At 40.6% G+C, this 20713-nt stretch overlaps 1 long non-coding RNA gene across 1 annotated transcript in view; it reads left to right on the plus strand.

Annotated features, from left to right (window-relative positions):
* Nucleotides 1–20084, plus strand: part of LOC127567821 (uncharacterized) — a 51237-nt gene extending 31153 nt beyond the window's left edge. The window contains exons 3-4 of the long non-coding RNA XR_007955948.1: nt 6775–6870; nt 18860–20084. This is a non-coding gene — a long non-coding RNA (uncharacterized LOC127567821). The remainder of the gene's footprint in view (nt 1–6774; nt 6871–18859) is intronic.
* The last annotated feature ends 629 nt before the right edge of the window (nt 20085–20713 follow it).

Below are 20713 nucleotides of genomic sequence, written 5' to 3' on the forward strand. Positions count from 1 at the left end.
AAAGTCTGCAAGGTTCTGCTGCCAAAGTTATCATGGCCCAGAGAGAGAGGACTTGTGCGGATAAAGTCCCGGAAGGAAATGGACAAAAGGATCTAATTGTTTCTTGAATGCATATGCACCATTTGTTTCAATGGCCTTCTGTGATTAATTTATTCCACAACATTGTGTGTCACAAGCAATTCTGCCCGAGTTGCCTCTTTATTTCAACTGTGCCCCTGGGATTAGAACTTCTCATCATCCTGAACCATTACACCATCTCTATCATCTCTATGTTCTTATAGCTTTTACAAACTTCACTAGTTTACTGGTAATTTCAGCAATGGCATCTCAAATAGTGCTCCTAATACTGGCACCTAACATAATACTACAGCTACGATTCATTGCTCTGGCTCCAACATCAATTTGGCAGTCTTTTGACAGAAATCAATCATTAAGTTTAGTTAGGAAAGTTTTACACTCGATGGAAATAAGACGCACAAGATCATTAGTCGTTTGGTTGCTGATTATTGAGGAAGTTTACGTTGCCCAGCAAGCTTATTACAAACTCGAGAGATAAAACTAATTTAATTAAGCACCCAGATAAGCAAACACATCCTCAGTCAGTGTACAATGGCTGGGAAAGGGAGATGGAAACATTAAACTTGCGTTTGCTTTTTGCACAGGAACAAGCACTTACAAAGTAACTGGAATGGTATGTCTCAGGCTGTGCATAGAATCAATGTTCTTTGAATGTGAATGTTTGGGAATAAATAAGGTGGGGATGAAGTAAGGGGCACAAAAATGCCTGTGCAGATGTCTTGGGCCAAAGGTCTGCTTCTGCATTCTAAATACTATAACACTCGTATTTGGAGGGGATTGGTTAGATAAGACAAAAGGGACAGCTACAGAATAAAAGAGAAGGCAGCCGTGATACTGATGAGAGGTGATGTAATCACTGCTTTATCCCATGGGAGAACTCAAGGAACAAAAGGTTTGAGTCTGCGAAGGATCAGCTGCGGCAGCAGTGCTCCCCCAGTGGCCAGGAGGCAATGCTGCATGGGACATTTTTGGATAGCTCGAGTTAAGCCCAGCCAGCAGTTCTCCCAGTGAAATGAAACGATCTCTTTGCAGAGTGCCAGTAGCACAGTAGTTAGGCATTTGATTCACGCATGTAGTGCTTGGTTTCTGTTCATGGAAACAATCCAACTGTGTGCAAGTATGAGCGGTGTTGCCAGATCTCTCAACTGCTACACTGGGGCCTTCCCAGTTAGTTTTCAAATAGATAACAAAGAAGAAGTTGCAAGCTTCTTCTTCAAACTTTAGCCTGCTGCTTGATTCTGTTAGATATTTCATGAAGTTGCGTTAGTCATGAATGAAATCATTCACTCATTCTCATAAATCTCTGCACAGAGGAGAGGCTCAAAAAGAGGAAAAGGGTTAGGACAATGCGAGTTCCAAAAAGCTGTCACTCACGTGTTGAGTATCTCTCAGTTCAGCTGTGAAATAAAATTTATATTTTGTAGGTGAGTTGTGGTTTGTCGCGATGGAATGTAAATCATACTTCGTAGTTTGCATTTGCTTCACCAAGAAATACTTCAACAGTACTCAAGGTTTTAAAGGGAATGTTATGATGTAACTACCAGTCGATTGGCAGAAGTAGCCAACTTGAAGAACGATTATCACCCTGAATTATTATACTTGCCGTTTAGCTAGTTTTATCCTCTAATACTTGCCTGTTTTTTGTTCAAATGTTTACCTGGTAAAGCAACTGATGTGCAGTCTTATACCCCACCATTATATATCATAAACTTGCTTCAGCTGCTGAATGTGAAACTTAATCGCACAACCTTGCTGACAACAAGTAGCAGTTCAGCAAGAAGAAACTCCTTTTATTTGCTTTGTGCTGATGGTTGGGATCCTGAGTTCACACATAGATCACCAACGTTAAGGCATTACTATTTCTGGATTAAGTACAATAACCTAGAATTTACCCATTTTGGCGCACTAAATGGGCAGAGTGTTTGCCCCGGCATCATATTGGGCAACACCAAAAGAAATTGGGGCATCTTCACCAAGAAATCGCTCTCGTGGTTTTTCCCCATTAATAAGCTTTAGAAGCCTCTTTGTGCAGTCATAGACGGTGGTTGCTGCTCGTGCTCAGAGCAGCTGAATCGTGTGAGGGGGTCAGCATTGTTGAAGAGCTCCCTCCATGGCAACCATGCAGCATAGAGATGAGGGAAACCGGGTGGGTGGGGGGGGGTTGTGGGGGCTATGCAGGAAACTAGGGGGGGGATGGAATCAGGACATAGATGGATTATATGGAATGGGGCACTCCTGATCATGAGCAGCATAACTAGTGCCTGGGTTTAATCAAGTCCTGAGCTGCAATCAGGTCAGTGCCACAGTGGTAGCCAGGGCCAAAGGTTGCAGCATCCAGTGTGCACAATGCTCTGATATGTACTAGTGCTCCCTCTCTGTGAAAGGGTAGCACTTGGAAATCAATGTTGGGTAGTCAATGAAGGTAATAACAATGTCCCAGGGGAGACCTTTTAAGTCATGCATGATTCTTGACTTTCTGCATGGTTTACTCCGTTATGCTCTGAGTGAGCAGTGAAGGTCGTAGGTTTCGACCTTCTGATCCAGTCTCTGTTGGTGAGTTGGAAACATGTGGCATGCATGCTGATCACCTTATCGCATGCACCAAATAAGATGGGGAAGTGGCATCCGTGTGGAGGTGAATTGTGGCTCGATGCATCTGCCATATTTCCTCTTGGGCAGGACCTTCACCAGAAGTGGTGCACACTTCAAAATGTCCGCATTGCCTGATTTATGCATTTAAAAAAAGGCACAATTTGTTTTTCTTCCTAATCAAGTTTCTAGGCTTTCCTCTATCCTGCTCTGAGGGTCCCTCACCTTTGATCACAGATGTGCGCTGCTGCTGAACAAAATTTGGTGTCCCATTTCCAGTTCATCTGAATGACAACTCGTCCCCGTGCTAAATTAGAGACACCCTTGTGTTCTGGAATTGTGGTCACCAGAAATGCTTGAGACTGGCCAAGCTAAGTTCTGTCTGGACTGTTATAACAGGACAAAAGAGGAATCATTTAATCTTTCCATCTGGATGCATTTGAATGCAGGCAGTGTAGGTAAAATCCCATCATTAATCCATCCCGTCATCTAATTCCCTGAAATGATTTTGTTGAAGGACTTCACTGTATGGTATTTAGGTGTGCACTTAACTGGAGTATAAATGACATTTATCCAGATGAGCTACCTGAACAGACTCAAAATATAACAATCCTAAAAATAAACCCAGAGATTCATATAGTTTCAGAAATACACACTTGTAACAGTAGACAAAGATATCTGATACAAATTCATCAATGTATTTATCTGCCTATGCTGCCTGGTACAGTTTCACCAGCTATTTTTCTAGAATGGAGTCTGAGCTTACAGTACACGGGATATCACTTAGTCCAGTCCACGTGGAGCTAACCACCTTAAACTCATTTTCCGTCTCTTTTCCCCAAATTCCAAATGTTTTGCAAATTTATTGAATTCCTCAAATGCTATCTATACAAGTTGTCATTATCAGCATTAGTTGCGGTGACATTCTCACTTCTGAGTTGGTAAGTTCCAGGTCAGATTCCACTGCAAGGGGAGTAAGCACCAAGGTGTGGCTGCCTCTTCAATGCACTATTGAGGGAGTTACCCCAGTGTCCTGGGCAATATTTACTCCCCACTCTACATTACTGAAAGCACAGACTATATGATCATTATCTAATTCTTCCTGTGAAAACTTGCTGTGCATAAATTGGCTGTTCGTTTGCAGCATTGCAAACAATGACTATAGTTCGCAAATACTTCATTGGATATAAAATGAAGTCCCGACAGGAATGCAGAAAGCATAAAATAAATGCACATCTTTCCTTTTGGATTTCTTGCATTAATTGCTACTTGTAATGCATTCTACATTTTAATTAAAAATATTTTTATGGTGCCTATATTAAGTATCAATCCTGCCTTTAAATTCCAGTTTTTATAATCACTTAGTATTGAAATTATTAACTCCTGTAAACAGTCTTCCAATACTCATTGTCTTCAGCGTTTCAATTACATTAGCCCTTAATCTTCACAGTTGCCGTAAAAGCAACATTAACTGCGGCAGAGGAATTGATCATTTCTGCACTTAAATTCTCTACTGCTCCTCATAAGTTTTACCTTTCACAAGAAAAGGCAATCAATTCCTCTTAAGAGACAGCAAGAAACATGGTGTCAGAGGCATAATCCAGTCTCTGAAACCATTCATATGAGAGGAGCCATAATCCTTGGTGTCAGCAGCAGTGCACACAGGCAAGCAGATTTTAATTTAACTGCCATACAGATTTTTTGCAACAGTTTCTCGTGATTCAAGCGTTGATAGTACTCAACGCAATTGGTGATGGTATAATTGGCTCACTGAGTCACTGTGCACATCCACATTTAGAATAACACCAGATCTTGAAAGAGATTCTACTAGCTGGTAATAGTCTCAGAAAAAAATCTATATCTTGACTGAATTACATATCAGCAAATAGGGAAAAGAAGTGATACGTTATCTTGAACCACTTCTAAAGGAAGAAACAAGGTCATAGTAGATTTAAATAATCAAGCAAAGACACAGCAAGATTGATCCTGAGTGCAACCTGGTTTCAGTGGAATCTCCTGTAACTCTGACTAATTGTGAGGTTTTAAGTGCAATTGACCTCTTGTCTAGACTGTAAATGCTTCCACTACTTTCAAAGGCCCATACATTCAGGCAACTCTAAAATTGTCCTGAGAGCCGTTTGAAGTGAAGGTGGAGTTATCCAGGCATCCACAATTTTTACAGGGGTTGAGCTGTAAAATTCCTTTGTTAAAACATTCTGTTTAAGCCATTGTTGGAATTATTTTCATTACCAAGTAATCATTTCTTTGAAACAATTTTGGTGCTACTCGTTGTTTTTGTAAGTTACCCAGCTGTGCAACTACCTCCTAAATCAAAACTAGTGAATACAGAATGGCCAGTACCATCACGCAGAATATATTGCATCTCTAGTTTCTAGCCCATCTTCGATAATAGAGAGCATTGCAAATGGAAATCCCATTGTAAGGCTGTAAATTGTGTGGATTTATTTGATTTAATTCCACTCATAAATATATGATTTTAATCTGTTCACATCTCTGTGACTAGATTTGGGTTATCTGAAACCTGTAACTGCCTTAATGCATTCCAGGAAGTCGGACAAGACAGAGTTGGAAAATAAAACCATCAAAAGTTTAATGTCATGAGCTAAAAATGGATCGGCTAAGGGGGTCTAGGAGTATCAAAAGCGACAGCCCACAGACACATGAAACTTCCGTGAGTCTCCATTTTCAGTTAGCTGCAATCCCACACCTTGTAAATGACTCTAGACTGTAGACAGTCGGTGTTTGATGCTGTCGGCTGCAGCTGAGCCCCTTGTTGCTGTTTTTTTCATTTTTGCACAGACACAGTGTCTCTGGTTTGCTTGAAGTGTCTCAGGAGAGGTTCCCGTGCAGAGCCAGCACACCCCTGAGGTCACACAGTTTGGCTCGGCTGTCAGCCCCATCACCTGAGTGCTGTCACACTTCCAGAGGTGCACGGAGGTCTCTGGGAACAGACACAAGTAGAAGAGTCTTCAGAGAACACATCTGCTGTTCCTTCTGCTGTCTGAGCCTTTACTTCAGTAATTTATCATTACAGACACATCTTGCTTGCACCTCAAGCAGTGTTGTAACTTCAAACACAGTTGGATGAGTTATTAGGGCCATTGTTCTATGTCTCCAGTTATGAAACATAAAGGGTCAGTTTTACTCCTACACAATAGTTAGGCGGCTGTTGAGAACGAGCAAGTTTGTTTCTTGCTCAGATCCTGACTGTTGGCAATTGTTACCTGTAGCTTTGTGCAGGCAGATGAAGCTCCTGGCAAAAGTAGGCCATGCAAATTGGGGTGCCTTCGTGTCTGAGGACACCTGGTGTCATTTTGACTGGAGCTGGACCAGTAAAGCCAGCGTGGCTTTTAGTTGCTGCATAGGAGCTGACCTCAATAAAACAGAGCTGCTTTTCTGGTGAGACCAGACCTTTCCACCTGGCTGAACTGAGGTGGTGTGGCCTCCTTTGGCCCCAGACTTTATCCTGTTCCTTTCACAAGCTCAACCACTTACCTGGAACCCCTTGTGGCTAAGGCTTTCTGTGGGAGAGAGGGACACAGTATTTCAATGAGACCAGGTGGTTAAAATCTCTGCGGCTTCCTGCTTCCTCTGCCTCGCAGACAATCAACTTGCCAATGCGGTTCCTCGAGGAACCCTACCTCGAGTTAAAATCCATCAAGTCAACGTGCATTTGAGAAATTGGCAATTCCATATCGATGAGCAGCAATGGTTGGTTCACAGCCTCTGGCCTTATCACTGTCACATACACAGCAGGACCTTTGCTGATTGGGTCCAGGATTCTGTAGGATTGTGAGTTTCAACTTTGTTTGGTACATTCCAGAATGATCGTACCATTGAGTAGCTGTTTTAAATGTAAGGAAAGAGAGGAGATGCTAAACAAGGAAGCACTGCAAAATAAATGTGAAACTGATGCACTCTAGAGTTGTTTGCTCTGTGTATTTCTTGCGAGGGTAACATTATTGAATGGGGTGGCATCATTTTCTGTCAGATTAATTGAAGATAAACTAATGGTGTAAAAACCAAATGATTCTAATCACCAAATGGTGATCCCTCCACTAAGTTTCTCGACGTTTTGCTTTTCAGAGATCCGAGGCAAGGATAGGCTGTGCACGGATTGTGACCGGATGATGGAATGACTTGAAGTTAACCTTGGCGACTGAAAAAGAATAGCTGGAAAAGGTAATTTTTTTCCTAATACAATTCTTTCCTTTTCAGTATTGGTTGACTTTCCAGAGTAAATCAAGTAAAGATCTGAGCTGACTGTTTTGGTTCCTGTCGTAAACCTTTTTAAGATTAATGTTTTTGTTTTTATCCTCACCTCTTTGATACAGTGCTGGCAGGGAAAGTAATCACACTCTGTAAATTGAAAAAGAAGTGAACTGAGTACTTTAAGGGTGTAAAACAGATTATAGACCTTTCCATTCTGCTCCCACTTTAACATTGTCTCTGCCAGATCATTGCACTAAGCCTACATGCAACAAAATGGTTCGAGCAGGAAGAGGGAAATGGTGTATCAAATAAATTGATTTTTCAGGAGTTGGTTGAAGGCAGTGAAGAGGTGCTGTGGGCATTGAATGAGAGAGCAAGGGGGAAAAGAAAGGGAGAAAGTACAGGAGGAATAGTAAAAGGACAAGAAACTTAAAAAATTTTAAGGAGAGCAGCAGTGAAGAGGAAACAAATCTGTCCGCTAATAAGGACAGCCGCGGGATTATCCCCTCTCGGGATCATGTTACCTATTCCATCCACAAGACAGAACAGGCGTTCAGGAGGTGAAGAACATAAAGGGAAATTGGAATGTGTGAAAATCATCGGTTTATATATTGTTTAATCCAATGCAAAGCAAATTATTCTAAAAATATTACTGTTCCTTACTTGTACTTTACCATGAGGGGTATAGGTAGTGTTTGAGGCAGGTGCATTAGCAACATTTAAAAGGCACTTGGACAGGTACATGGATAGGAAAGGTTCAGAGGGGTATGGGCCAAATACGGGCAAATGGGATGAGAGATGGGAATCTTGGTTGGCATGGACCATTTGGGCTAAAGGGCCTGTTTCCGTGCTGTATGATTCTAAAAGCAGTTGCTGAGATTTAATTTAAGATTTACAATGGCCATTCATTACAAAAAATGTATTTTGTAATGGAGCTGGATAAGCTGTGGTAACCATGGAACAGAATTATTATTTACAGGACTTGCTTTGGACCCTAACTGTTGTGACTCAGACTCTCCCTTATTGTTTTCAATCAGTTTGAAGCTAGCATTAGGCTTTGCTAGGCTGATATCATTGTTGGTCAATGCTAAGTAAATAGGAATAGAAGCAATTGAATGGTTCTGCTGCATGGCAAGAAGAAGTAATGTTGTATTGTCGTTTGAGCATGATGGAGGAATGTGACAGGATCTTTATCTCGAGGTACCTGCTCCCGATGACTATCCAATGAATCCTGCTAAATGATGCATGAGTGGATGTGGGAAAGGTTTGGCACTATTTCCTTTAGGGCTGAATTGGCCAAAAATGCTGGTATTCTGCACACACAGAACAGCTTCTCGGTGTGAGTATTGCAAGGCCGATCGTCAGCAGAAGTCCACACCTCACACTTCTGCAAACTGGGAGCAAGAGACTGACAAAATGAATAACCTGTCAGCGGTTTCTGTGTGATTTCAATCTGTCACTTATTTCCACAAATGTAATGATCTAGGGATGGGAAGTGGTACTTTAAGCATTGAAGATATGGAATATGCATTCCTTTTCAGCACCCCAGGGTAATAATAGAAGCACATGAGGGAATAAAAGGACATTTCAGTTCTACTGAAATAGCATACTTCTTCATATTTTGCTACTGAATGAATAATTTAGTGCAATATATTTCAAATTCCTAACAAAATTGCTATTTAAAGCAAAGAAGGTGAAATCCATTGTCTTAATTGCAATGTGTTAAGCTTATAAATTTAAGTAGAGCCAGCACTTGAAGGAGAAACAAAGCACACAGTGATTACTGGAAACAGTAAGGTATGGTTTCTGTTTAAGGTAAAGACCTTGGTGCGTTGCCTAAGACAGTTCCTCCAGAAGTATTTTTCACATTGGCATTTTGAAAGCTTAGTTTAGCCATGATTCTATATAGATAGCTCCATAAAGAACTTACTTTGTTTGCACCCCTCTTTAAGTTGCCCATCCTTTCAATAGTGATTTCGGTGTGCTTACTTATTCACTGCAAAACAAATGAGTCTGAACAGTGTAAAATACCTCCGGGCCAAAGATATGAATTGATCAATGCAAAGACCGGCATAAGGAAAGGATGAGATCATTAGCTGACAAACTGTGGGAATAGGCCACTGAAGTAGAATGAACCCATATTATTTTAGGCCTAAATGTTGGATCATTCCAGCCCAAGTTCATGGTTTTCTGAAGAGGGTTCTCACACAAATGCAGTGTCATCATTATAATGTTGCACCAGTGATGCATCTATCATTTCTCCGATTTATCCAAGCCCTCTGCAGGCCATTTAGCAGCTGTAAAATAATCATCAAGCTGAGAGGATCACTGGCTGGTAGAGACTGTCTGGTAGAGAAGTTAACTAAGACTTCCTTGCATGACGGTCCAATATATATTTAATGCCAACATTTTGGAAATTGTTAAAGTAAGCGTCTCCCTCCTAAAGCAGCTCATTGTGGCATTAGTCCCATCTGCCTGCACTACTGCTTGCTGGGGATATTAAAGATCCCAAGGCTCAATTTGAAGACCAAGGGCATTATTGCAGCAAACCGATGCATTCCTTATTCAATGGGCCCTTCCAAAACATGCAATTAATGCAGCATTATTCTATATGTTACTTCTGCCTTTCGACCATGCAAAAAGTGCATTTCTATATTTGCCTTCTGAACAGCCATCACTAACAAGTGCCATACCATCCAATACCATCCTGCGCCCTACCAGTGCATACCATCCTGTCCACTAACAAATGCCATACCATCCAATGCAATTAATTGCATTGGTAGTAATGGTATTTGTCAGTGGGCAGAGAGCACTGATTGTGAGATATCCAATCCATGGACAAGAGCATTCACTAGAATTTACACGAGCTACTGTCACTTGTTGAATTGTTCAATTTACTTACAATCCAGGAATTCAGCAACACTGCCCCTTGGAATACAATTATGATGGAGAAGAACGAAAAATCTCTGTCTCTTATTCGCATCGTCATGCTGAGTTTTGAAATTTAGGGATGAAGTTTCTAATTTCTCACGACTTGGTACAAATCCAGAAACAACAATGTAAGTTGTGCCCTCTCAGGTTCTGATATTCTGTCCACTAAAATGACTGGACAGAAAACCATAAGCCAGGAGGGGAATTTGGGCTCCAGGCATGTGTCGAGAATCAGCTCATCAGAATCTTTTGCCTTTGGACTATAAACTCTCCACTTGCAGCAAAATGCCAAAAAAAATCAGCATTACAGTTTGACTGTGGAAATCTTTTCTGAATGCTTCTCGTTTAAATGGAAGTAACTGTACAATAAACTGGTGCACTGACATTTCATTGCCGTGCACATTGCTTAAGTGCAATGGTTTGACATCTTGTTTCTGCTAGCTTGGACTTGAGCATTTTTTTTGAAGCAAGGCAGAGGCAAGCAGCCAACTGGTTACACAACAGAATTAGTAATGATCTCTCCTACAGACAGTGGAAATGTTCATCTATTGTACTTAGGCGTACAGTAAGTATCCTACAAGAGAAAATGTGAGTCAGTACCTTTTCAAAACCTCACTTGCACGAATGTGCCCACTTCCAAGCTAATCTGAATCATAAAGTTAGCGTGAACTCCCTTTGCTGACACCTCAAACACTTCGCTTGAAACACATGCTTCATCCATCCAACCTTAAAACCATTAACCTGTACCATTCAAATCATCCTTGTACTTCAAGTCTTAATTTTTCAGAAGAATCTTTAAAGCAAAGTCTCTTATGCTGTCTCAGGTAGTTTTAAAAATCTCTGGCACTATTTTGAAAAGGACTAGCACAGTTCTCTTTGTCCTTGTTAACATGTATTCCTCAGTCAACACCATTAAACAAACTGACTAGTTATCACATTGTTCTTTGTGGGATCTGTGGTGTATGCAATAGGGCTGCCACATTTCCTACATTACAACAGCGATTACACTTCAAAGGTAGCTGTAAAGCCGAGATCATTAAAGATGCAACATAAATGGGAGCTTTTCTTTCATAAATGTGCGGCCTACTGTTTGCATTCTTTCAGATTAGGAAAGTGCCTCAGCCTCGATTATGTGACCTCTGGGGCCACCCATTCCAAGGGTTATGGAAGTTACAAGCCATAATTAGTGCCTTGTATCAAAATCAAATGCACGGAATCCAGAAGTAGGGCATCATTAACATAAGATGGCTGTTAATGAATTCAAAGAGGAATTTAGGAGAAATTTACTTATCCAGAGCACTTGGAATGTCGAACAATCTAATACAGAAGGAATATAGCACGATGCACATTCTTCATTCAAAGATGTGCAGGTTGGTAGATAGATTGGCCACTGTAAATTGCCCTTAGAGTGTAGCTGAGTGGTGGAATTTCAGAGGAGTTGATGGAAATATGGGGAGAATGAAATAGGATTGGTGTAAGATTAGTGTGAATGGGTGCTTGGTGGTCAGTATGGACTTGATGGGCTGAAAGGCCAATTTCCATGCTCCAGGACTCTATGTGGGAATTAATAGTAATGTCGATGATTAAGGCTATTTCTGATTCATCTATGCAAAGTCACATCACAATCAGAGAGGCTAGAGCTTATCAGCCTGATACCAGACCTAACAATTTGTTCAAAATTGGATACTAAGACAAAGTGGCATCACAAATCATCCACTGCTTTCAGGTTCTCAGTACAAGAGTGACTCACAAATGCATTGTCCTACACAACAGGCAAAATGATCCAAAAAGCAAGGATGCATAAAGCAAAAGATTTAAAGATATTTGTTACAGCATGTTAGGTCAGTGTACATAAGCTGACATTGAAGTTAGTATTTTAAGTGTTGGGCTATAGTTAAAATTATATTTGGGACTTCTTTTCATACTGAACATATCATAGAATCAAAGCTTCTCCTGCCACCCAGCAAGTATTAAATAGGTCATTTTAATCTGCTACTGCTGTGCATTCATGCCAGAGTTTTATCAGAGCATTGGGCTAGAAACACTCTCATATGGTGCAGTCAAGCTGAAAGAGGCTTTTCCACCTGAAGGGAGAAGAGCAAAAAAAATAATAAGTGCATAAGCCTTTTGAAATATGGGGTGGGGTAGAAATATGCCAACCTTGCTCTGATACCATTGCTAACCCTTCTCGGAAAGTGCAACAAATTTTGTAAAATGGAAGAGAAGGAACAGAACCCATTTGTTGGAACAAAATTAGCACACAAATGATGAATTTTTAAACACTATGCAAAAGGTATTAAATTTAACTCCCAAGCTGCTTTGAGGGGTGGTATGAGCTTTGGACATCTGGTGGAGGAAGAAGATGGTGGCAGACGAATCTTATCGGACATCATATGTACACCTTGCTATGTAGATTAAGCAGCAGCACTGATTTGCTTCTATCTAGTGGCTCTGGGCAGAATTGCCCCACTCTCCCGACTGGGAATCGAGGACCAGCAGTCTCAACCCTGAGGGAAAGCTTCTCTGAATCAGTCCAGATGGCTTTTCTTAGATAACAGTACAGCAGATATTAATCAACTGGTATTGTTTATGGGTTTTGGGTTTTATTCTTGTAGAACTGAGGAAGGAACAGGAATAAATAATCGTCTTTGACATCATTTGATGACTAGAACCTTGCTGCTGATGTCGTCTTCAGAGTAGATTTTAGATTGTAGAATGGAAAATTAACAACAATACTATTTAAACAAAAAATTCTTTTTAAAGTATTTTAAATTCTCATTTGGCTGTCGGGGAGCACTGAATGTTTCTTGTTTTTGAAGAAGTGAACTTCCCACTTGACACCCAATTTCTTTGTGTGAATGCTACATAGCGTTTACAGCAGAGAAATAGGCTGAAGGGCCCGTCTGCTGGTCCTTATCTACAGAAGCCTCTTCTGCCTTTATTCTCACCTTCTCTATATACCCTTCTCTGATGCTGAGGTATTAATTGCTGCCTTATGCCTCCATGAGGTGGTTTCACATACTTTATCGGAAAGATACTGCTGTTGACCTTCCTTCCGACACATACTTGGGATCTATTTCCATTGATATTAGTCATAAAGTGGGAATTAACATGCAGCTAAAGTACTGAAGACCCAACTACATGGACTAAGTCAATTTGGTCCACTCTTGATTAACTTCTCTGCCAAACTGAAGTGCTAAGCCCTGGGCAAAACGGTAGAAGTCCTTCTGCAAAGCTCCAACAATCCAGGTTCAGTCCTTATCTCTGGCATTGTCTGTGCCGAGTCTGTACAATCTCCGTTGACCACATTGGTTTCCCCCCGGGTGCTCTGGTCCACTCCCACATACCAAAGGTGTGCAGCTTGGGAGGTTAATTGGCCACCATAAATAGCCGCTGGTGTGTAGGCATGTGGTAGAATCTGGGGAGAGTTGATGAGAATGTAGGGAGAACAAGTTACAGGGAAAATTAGTGGGGAATGGAGCTGGCATAGACTCGATGGACTGAAGTGTCCTCCTGTGATGGAAGGAAATAAAGATCTGTCCTCTTTTGATTCAATATCCTCGGAAGAATTCTCTCCACCTGAAAATGTCAAGAGCAAAAGAGTAATGGATGTATAAAACAAAAGAAAATACTATCGTAATAATGAATAACTTGAAATTAGAGAATTGTCTTTAATGTGCAACAGATGTAACGGACTACTGAGACCAGTTCTGGGCATCAAACCTTAGGAAGGATATGTTATACTTTGCTGCATTACCTCAGACATTTAACAGAATGATACCTACACTCCCAAGAGTTAAACTATACAATTTCACAAACTATTTGCTGCAATTTAGAAGGCTGGGGAGGATTTGATTGAAGTTTTCTTTTAAGATATGAGTGGGAACTGTGATGGGGAGAGAGAGAAACCATTCCTGCTGGCTGGGATATTTAGGGCTTGGGCAAATGTCTATTAATTGGAGGCCTTCTTTCAGGAGTGAAGGGAGGAAAGACTGCCACATAGAGGGTGAGGGAAGTTTAGAAATCACTTCTGTGGATGGCAGTTGATGCCAGGCCACTTGCTAATTTTAACTTCGAGCTTTATAGATTTTCAATCAGGAATATGTAGACATAGTGAGCACATGGATTAAGTAACTGATTAGCCATGGTCTTATTAAATTGTAGAACAGGCCTACTGGGCCAAATAATCTGCCAGATTCTATGTTCCTTCTCATAGCGTGGAGGGGTGAAATCAATGTTATTTAACATTTCTTGGAATTGGCCTCAAGGTTAATATGTAGATAAAGCAATGTTATAGCTCTGGGTATGCCTACCCAATGGTATTTCAACAGGGGTGTGGGGTTTACCATTTTCGGGAAGGTAATCTATGCTGTGAGCTGGTCTAATAGTATCCTCTTTTCTGGCTGAAAGAAGTTTTGAACAGCTTTAAACCAGCATCCCATCCCTGCAGTGGGCACAACCCTGAGACTTGGCACAACTGGCATGAATTGTGTGTTTTCACCATGCCCATAAGGGCAGTCAGCGTGAGACATGGAACAGCAATTCATTCCTGTAGTGTCGTGCAGCAACTTTGGGAGGTTGGAATTTAGACACACTGTCGGGGATGGGGAGGGTCAGGAGAACCTCTGCATTGTAAATAATCAATACATTATAACAGTGTCCATCTATAAAGGAAAGCTCTCTCATTTAGCCAGCTTGTCGAAGTTGACATTTTAAGTATTGTACATAGATAAATTTTGTAATTCTAATCATAAACCAGTAAGCGTGCAGTCAGAATGGTGATACAAATCATTCAAAAATCACTGGTGACAAATGCAATTATCGACTCTTCTGTGATTTTGAAGCCTGCCCTCACCTTGCATTGCCTTGATGTCACACAGAAGATTGCAAGTCAAAGGTGCACCCAGTGCAAGAGGTGATGGTAGCAGAGTTCATGTTTTACAGTGAAGATGATGATAGGGGCTTTGATTCCTCCTCCTCCTCTTGGTAAATATGGAGGCTGGGACTGTGTTACTTCACAGTAGAGGCTGAAAGCACATCATGATCTAAGTTGATGTGATGGTTCTCTTTGTGATAATTAGAAAAGAAACATCCAGAGAATTTCAAAAGCAACATGGAAGATTTAACTTAATGAACCAAAAAACCTTTATAATGAGTATGATTATAGTTTTATTGTGCAGAATATATTTATTTATCAGATCTTCACAGATTTTTTAAAAAATATCATTGTGAGAAATTGTCATGTGTTGTGACAGTCTTTTCTGTTGAAACAAACTGAATAACAGGAAAAGCAATTTTGGAAGAGGAATCATCGTCACCAGAATCAGGTACAGCATCATGATTTTAGATTTGCACTACTTGATAGCCTGCTTCTCATCTGTGAGAAAGTCAGCATTATATTACAAAGAAAATATTGTGACTCACACAAAGTTGGATGGTTGTATCATTTAACATTTCAATGATGCTCAATTAGTAGGTCCAATTGCTGCCTCGCTCTTCAGTTTGAGTTTGTTCCAGTTTCATCATGCAGCTTGACAGGTTTAATTTCAATACAGATTTCCATGTTCAGACATTGAGCATACTCTGCAACATCTTACAGTTGCAATTAGTCTAATCTCGCAGATCAAAGGAAGCAGACTGCTGCAAAGCGAGAAAGCCTAGGGTGCAATTAATGATGGGCAGCTAATCCACTTGAGAAATTACTCCAGTCAGAAACTAATTCTTTGTACTTTGAAGTCATGTTCCTTTGCAAAATTGGTCAGCACACCTCTTTTTATTCCATTAAAGTGTTTCAGTGCCATTCCTTGAGAATCAATTGGGTGATTTCTACCACTTAAAGAATATTGATGCACATTTTCTCCACATTTACTCAGTGTTGAACAAGCCATTGTAAGGATGGTTAATATACAGGCTTTTTACAGGCATTACTCTTCCAGTTCAATGTGTTAACTCTTGGTATAATTTTTCTCAGTCATTTTATATCTGTTCATTTTTACTTGCATAATTTCCAAAATAATTTTTTTTGATAGGAGTGGAGGGCATGAAAAGAAAATGGTCGGCTTAAGAGTTAGCTCTGCTCCTTCTAGTGTATTATTTTGATTCAGAGTGGAGAAGACAGACATAATTACTTGGAAAATCAACAATTGAACCATATTGACCCATCTCACAGATATGAGGCTGAGCAGTCCCACTCTTAATTTGTTTCCTATGATCTGGTTACATTCCCTCCTCCCCTTGACTCCCTAAGTAAGGCTTGTATATGGAGAAATTTCACTGAGGATCAACAGGTGTACTATTATAACGTACTGTGTGATTACATTCAGTTACCATTTACCTGCAGAAAACAAAAACCTTACTGGTACACAAGTCTTAAAAGTCTTAAAGTTGCTGTATGCAAAGTACGTACAAAAATCTCAAAGTTCCACAGTTTGATAGCATGCCCTCGTTTGCATTCAATACTTTCTGTGCGAATAGTTTCCCCGAAACAAGAGCACTTTACAAAGTAACAGAATGTTGCAACATGGAAGTCCATTCGAACCACCTTCCCCATGTTAGTCAAGAATGACCGATCTAGTCTTCCACTCTCGATCTGGATATTTTACTTCCTCCAAGTGCATTGTAAATTCCCTTTTGAAAGTTACTGTTGAACCTGCATCCATCACCCGGCATGGGAACAATTTTCACTAATGCACATTCCTTGCAAACAATAAGAAGGTCTGAAATGAAAGACAAGGTAAGGTCAGGTTTACTTTTAATATCGATTGGGACCGAGCATCACTGCTCCTGGTGAATATCAAAAGCCTTTTCTCATTTGGGTTTTGCTTGAAGCTCACCAACTCCCCACATGGAAATTAGCTCATCTTAAAGCAGCTCTTTGTGATCCACCTACACGGACCATATATAAGAGCTTTCTACAGCCTTGTAACATAACTCAAACATTTCTGAAGCCCATTACAAGTCAGTGGTGAGCTCCCTTTAGACCATCGTAGCTCAGCAAAGCCTCCTGCTATCACACTAAATTGTTTAATAGCATCACAGCGGGATTATCAACAACAGGGATGGGCACAGAACAGTGACTTGTTCAGCTTCCTTTAATGGAGTTTGCCTTCCTGTTAATGGCTCTTGTACAGCATTTGATGAACTGAATGTAGTTGCTGATAACTAATAGATGGATCCCAACGACGAGACGCAAGTGACCTCATTGCAAACCTTAGCTTGTTAATATTTAAGTAGGGTGAAGCTAACTGCAAATATTAAGTGCTTTCTATTCCTAATTTTAAACATTCCGAAGAGATCTCTTCCAGCTTCCAAATGGTTTGTGTGTTAGCAACTTGGTGAAACTTGAAAGGATTCATGAGGCCTGAAGTGATACGAGATGTTCTGCAGGAGATGGGTGTGTAACCTTTGAGTGGTGACTGGGCAACTGGGGCATCTGACGAAGGAAAGAGTCACCAAACTGGTTTAGAAGGAAAATCACCAGTTGTGAAATACCACAAGAGGGAAAAGAGATCAATTTTTCCAATTTACCCTTCATGGACGGTTACTTGGCCACATTCAAATAGTTTCTACATTATAGAATCAGAGCTTCATGAGTGAAGTCTTGTGATGTGTGCATTAAAAGGCTGCCACATTGGTGGGTGCGGTTCCATAAAGATCTCTCAGCTCTTTGAAGGAGATATATTACAGGCTGCATAGTTCCATTTAATGTTTTGCCATAATAGAGTCAGATCAGTATACAACCTACTATAATTAGCTTGTTATGTAAAATCTATTCACTGGATTTGTGACAAAGACTTCCCTTGCCAACAGTTCTTGTTAGGAATTGGACATGGACTTTCAGAATGGAATCAGCCAATCTTGGCTGAGTTGGCAAGAGGACATCAGCAATCGGCCTCTGTCTCTTGCTGGATTGTTGGCAAAAGTAGGATCAAGCTGGGATGTGATACCTCCCAAGGTCTAATTGCTCATACTCACTGGATAAACAGACCCACAAAGAATAGGTCACATGGAACCAAAGCAGGGATCATGGACTCTGGGAGGCGGTTAGGGATTAAGTGGGATATGTTGTCAGGTCGGCTGGTGGTGGCAGGGTCGGTTGTGAAGGTGGAAGATCAAGGGCAAATTGCACATCGAGGTACATGGCAAATGACAAATTAATACCATTCAATGAAGTCACCGAACACACAATTATCAAAGTATCCATTCAGAGATTTTAAAGATCTGCTTTCAGAAAAAAATTCCAAATCCCAAGTTAGACCCAGGATGAGCAAGAGATAGTGCCAAAGCACATGAGATTTGACTTAACTGTGCAAGGAACATAAAACAATTAGATTTCCCTGCACATTGATTTCAGTCGACATCGATGATAAATCAGATTTTAGTTTCATTGTCAGAAATGAGGGAATAAAAAAGCCTGAGATAACCGTCAGTTGGGGCTAACTGACCTCACATCTGTACTGCTGGCAGATGTTTAGCACATGGATATTTTTTTCCTGCAGCGTTACAGTAAGTGTGCAGCTGCCTGGGAACATTGCATTTCTTTGCTTGCAGTAGCAGAATGTTCCCACCTCAATCAGAGCATTAGCAAAGCTGCTTGAATCTGGGTAGAGGGTTTAAAAATAATCACTCCGCAGAATGGAACATATTAACTCAAACGACCCTCCTGGCAGTGGGACTGTATAATCCTTAAAATAGCACAACCACATTGAGAAGTACAATCCTGGCTTTCTTGAGTGTGGGTGGAATGTGTCTTGTTAATGCTGCTTCAGATTCCTTTTACATGGGATGTTCTCATGGAAATACATCAGTCAAGCTGCTCCCAGAGGAACATGGCATTGAATGAATCATTTTTTAAAAAATTAAATGTTTTTAATTTTCAAAGTGTCAACACTTAACATTAGGCCAGAGCCAAGAGTTCTAAAGGAGAGATTTGACTCCTAACCAGAAAGTTCCAATCTCCGAGTGCTGGCCTGGATGATGGTTGAATTCTTTCTGCATCCCTGGGTAGATTTTCCTTGTTCTTTTCCAGACCAAGATGCAGAGGAGGAAGACAGCGGGCAGAACCACCTGTTCTTTACAGCAGTGCATTGCTCTGTAACTTCTTCCCACAGCTTTGCTACTGGCCGTTACCAGAGAGGGCCATGCTGAAATCTCTCCAGTGCAGAAGGGGAAAATGGAAGGAATGAAATGACATCAGAAGAGGATGCTAATCATTTTAACTAGTTGGTCTGGAAGATGTAAAAAGAAAACAAATGCTAATCCTGTTGTAGTTTCTGCAGCTGTAGCTGTGATCAAGGATTAACTGTAGAAATAACCTAAGCTCTTAATAATTAAAAAGCAAAAGAGATTACGTTGATCCCTACTGGAACATAGATGCAATCAGGGATAGAAGTAAAGATGATGGTTTTTTTTCCTCCCTGGGTATAAATCTCAGAGCAGCAAATTAAGGGCAGAATATCTGAGCTGTGCCACACCACACGATCCAGGACGAGATGCTCCATTTCACACACTTGCCCTCCAGACGGACTGGTTTAGACAGTTGCTTCAATTTGGCACAGGTCGCTAGCCATTGCCATGACAGCTGACTTTAGCAGTTCAAGGACCCTGTGGATATCATGATAAACAAACTGCTCCCAGATTCACTTCTGTCACTTCCAGTTTGATATCAGATTTCAGGCAAGGATGGTTGGGGAGGGGAGAGGAGGGGATGAGGTGGTTGGTGATTGGAGGAAGAGTATGTGCAGTACAAGAATTTACCTGAGCATTTGTTTATGCTCATTTGCTGAGATAGGAATCGATACAGTTCTGGTAATTGAGGGAATCCGGGGATATAGAGCTAGTGCTAGAAAGTGGCGCTGGGATTGATCATCAGCCATGACTTTATTCAATGGCAAAGCAGGCGCAAGGGACTGAGTGGTCCTACCCTGCTCCTATTTCTTGAGTTCTTGGCTCTGCAATTCTTATTAGTGGAAGATTGGAGCTCTTTTGAGCTGTTATTTAGAGTTCATGATTTCTATGCAGCAAGGAACAAGGAAGTCCTTGGATTTTTAAGGGAAATTGTATTTGAGTTTTAGTGAGAGCAATGATTTTAATTTTGCATTGCATGTGTTTTTGTAATATCTGTTTCTCTGCTTATTAATTTCAAACTGTACAAAACTGTATATTTCTATATATCAATCCCTTTCTTAAAAACAAGTCTCAATCTCTCACTGCTTGTAAACAGGACATATATACATACTCACACAAAATATAAATCTGTTGTGCTTTTACATCATATTTGATCCAAGCAAGCTGGTTTCTTGTAAATATATATATAAAAAAATAAAATCAAAGATTTAAAGATGCATTAGTATTCACACTTGATAACCACAGTTAAACACACTCAGGTTTCTCTATACCATTGATCATACTTATTCCTTAGTTATAGGTTTCCTTGTTTTTCAAACTTAAAACACAGTCCTTCTCTATTCAATCATCAGAAAAAATCTGCATAATAATCAAAATGCAACTTCCGAATATACTCACTCAGGGACTATCATATACCCACTTCCACCACTCATTGGCCATCAGATTCATTTCATACCGCCAAAGATGATGCATAATTATTAGTAATTGGCATGACGCAGCATCTTTCCTCGGCCTTTGATGCGGTGCAGGTTTTCCAATTATCTGGTCGCTAAGCAAATGTCTGAAGGTCAGTTGAGCTGATTGAAATAAGGACTGAAACTTGAGCTGCCACAGAACCCACAGCTGACGGCACGCACAGGAAGAGTTCAGTGTGAGCTGCGGTGGTGAGCAAGAATCATCAACTCTGCTGCAAATTATTCCACTAGAGAAAAGGAAAAGCTTCAGTTGGCTGCAATTTAAACGCACAACTTTTAGC

Source organism: Pristis pectinata, chromosome 3 (assembly GCF_009764475.1).
Source record: "Pristis pectinata isolate sPriPec2 chromosome 3, sPriPec2.1.pri, whole genome shotgun sequence".
NCBI classification, from domain to species: domain Eukaryota; kingdom Metazoa; phylum Chordata; class Chondrichthyes; order Rhinopristiformes; family Pristidae; genus Pristis; species Pristis pectinata.